Source organism: Balaenoptera physalus (genome assembly GCF_965194825.1).
Source record: "Balaenoptera physalus genome assembly, chromosome: 1".
Classification (NCBI taxonomy): domain Eukaryota; kingdom Metazoa; phylum Chordata; class Mammalia; order Artiodactyla; family Balaenopteridae; genus Balaenoptera; species Balaenoptera physalus.
The window spans coordinates 76419059-76422322 of NC_138882.1; positions in this window are offsets into that span (position 1 = coordinate 76419059).

The window sequence follows — 3264 nt, forward strand, 5'->3', positions numbered from 1 at the left end:
TAGCTAATAAGTAGCTGGACTCATAAAAGATAACTAAAGTCTATATACACACAGAATTTCCTTCAAGATCAGGCCTCAGCATATGTCACATATATACGATGCCACTGCCTTCTTTCAGAGCATTCATTTCTCTATATTAATAAACTTTTAAAGGTTACACAGCCCAAATAGTCATTTACAAGAAGGTGTTAGAAAAAAGTTCTAAATTTTGTCATTTGTTCTCCAATCAAAACAGCCAAATATAGGTTTTAATGTGGATTATACTAAGGGCTTCTTAATTAAGGCTTTTATCTGTTCGGGGGCAAAAAAAAGATGAGAGTGAAGACACTGAACTACTAGAACGTCTGTTGATGTTTGATGTGAAAAAAAATGCATGAAAGATAAGTATCTCTTCTTGGATTAAGATAACTTGGCCTCAATGGCTATATTATCTGGTCCTAGGAGAGAAAAATGGCTATTCCTTAAGTAAACAAAGTGGCCAACCAGGTGCCTGGCACTATGTTATACTATTAGTACTAAAAAAAGAGACAGTCACTGGCCTCAAGAAACATGAAGCCTAGCACAGTGGAGGATGTGTAAAAAATTACAGTATAATGATACAAGTTATAGTGAAAATAATAACAGAAGAAAAGGAAAACCCGACATTTAAAAAGGTATTACAGCTGTAGTTCGGGTGGAGACTTGAAAAATGCGTATTTTCCAGTTGGACATACAAAAGAAAAACTGTGAGAAGTAATGTGAAAACACACAGAAGTGTGAGGTGCTAAGGAAGCTAAAACAGTTCAGTGTTGAGGATAAAGTTCAAATGAGAACTGGCAAGAGAAAAGACATGAGAGTCTAGAGTATGAAGGGTCTTGAAACTCATGCAAATTTCTCCTGTAAGTGACAGGTCCCAAGACTTCCTCAGTTCATGAAGCCCTTAGTATATCAGAAATTCTTTTACTGTGCCCCTTGGCCAAAAAAGTCAAAACACAAGAAACTTAACAGTTCCATTATCAAGCAGTTTCAAGTATCAAGTTGAATCTAAGTTCAAACAACTTAATAGGTATTTATGCCCTAGCAACGTGTATTTAAGAAAGAAAAACACACAAACTGAAAGAATATTTTTATTCTACTCTTAGATAGCCAATTATTAATTGAATGTGCATGCCTATCCGGCACTGTACAAATTCTCAGATCCTGAAATCAGATTGGATGTTGCCACCCTCATTTCTTATTCCATAATGATTTTCATGTGATATGTGATTTGTATCACAGCAAATGCCAAAAACCCAGCTTCATAAAGATATATCATTGAAAGGAATGTAGTGTGATCTAACATTGAAACTGTGAACTTCCTTGAGCTAGTAGTTTGCATTGGTGTCCAATAGATAGCAACTATCACTCTGCTTTCTTTGCAAATTTAAATATTGCATGGTTTCTCTGTGAGTTCACTATGGCACCCGAGCAGCACAATTTGAAAATCTAAAAAACTTTGTAAAAATTACTGACATAATCTAATTTGCATGTTTAGAATAACCTAATACCTTTGTAGAGGTGGGTTAGAGACTGGAAGCCTGTTAAAAAAGATTATTGCAAGTACACTAGCTGAGAAATGATGATGATGTAAACTGCAACATGGGCAAAGTTGTGAGAGAAGGAGATTTGGGTACATCAATGGAGTTCTTGCTAACTAAATGGATATAAAGGAGTGAGGGGTAGTGGCATAAGAGGGAAAGTGGGTGAGTTCCTTTTCCATAACATGTTTTTAAGTATTTTGATAATCATATTTGAATCTAATCGCTTACAGTCCTGTGTTTTATTTCATGCATGAAAAACATTACTCTGAAAAGGTCCATTTAGGCGTCACCAGAATGCCAAAAGGTTAAAACCATTTACAGTCATCCCTCAGTATCTGCTGGAGATTGGTCCCAGGACCCACCTCAGATTTCGTCAACTTATGCTCTGGTCCTCTGTATCTGTGGTCCTGCATCCACGGATTCAACCAACTGTGGATCACGTAGTTCTATTGAAACAAATACACGTAAAAGTAGACCCTTGCAGTTCAAAGCAGGGTTGTCAAGGGTAAACTGTACTGGCTATTGGATACCCAAGTCTGAAATTCCGGAAAAATAGGACAAGTGTAACTAAGTGTATATAATGCAGTAAAAGTTGCATGGATGTTTAATTCGTGATTGAAGTGGTGGGTGTTGATAAAAGTTTTCAAGGAGGGGTACAGAGGTTGAGAAGAGAAGGAGGGTCAAGGGCAGAAGTCTAGAGAACACAAACACATCAGAGAAGGACAGAGAATGAGGCCCTCGTGGAAAAACATTTAAAAGGAACAGACAGAGAATTAAGAGAACCAAGAGAGCAGTGTTACTGAGACGAAGGGAAAAAAGTACTGGACGGGTAGAATGTAAGGACGATAAAGATTAAAACACGTCCAGGGAATTTTGATAACTATTAATGTGATCTTAGAAAGTTCAGTGAATTGGTATGCAGAGAAATAACAATGCCATGATGGGCAGGGAATGAAGTAGAAGCACATGTATAGATTAGGTTTTCTAGAAATCTGGTTGTGGGAAAAAAAAGAGCAAGAGCTGAAGGTGGAGGTGGGTCCAGGGGAGTTAAAATTTTTTAAATATAAAATGAGAGACATGGTCATGTTTACACCCGTTACCTAGCCTCCTAAACAGACCTTTCTATGGATTAAAATTCTATTTTAAAAAAGCAAGAAAGGGATAGAGCAATAGCTCAAATTCGTGTCCCACCTCTTCCTCCCTGGACACCTAGCTCTTTCCACTCCTCCTATTCCAGGGCTTTTCCTCTCACTGAAAGCCTACTCTCTACTTACCGTAGTATTTTAGTATTTCTGACAAAGAGAAAAGTACCTGGAACTCCAAATACCAATACTTAATATATACATATGTCTACCATGGCACTGTTCTAAGCAGTTTGAACATTTTAACTTATTTTCCTCATAAAAATGCCACGGCATCAGTGAAGAATTAGACTACCACACTCATACTTTCTCTTTTAAATAATTACATTAGAAAGTGTGGTACAGTAGAAACATTCCAGACCTCAGTCTCATACAGAGCACAGTTCAAATTTAGGCTCAGGACCTTCATAGCTACTTCATCTATAAAGTAGTTATAAAAATGTCTACCTAGAGTTGCTTGAGTGAAGATCAAATGAGATCCCACAATGCTTAGTGCAAAGTCAGGGCTCAATAATACTATACCTCTGTATGTCAACAAACAAAGCAGCAACAGCCATGATAAC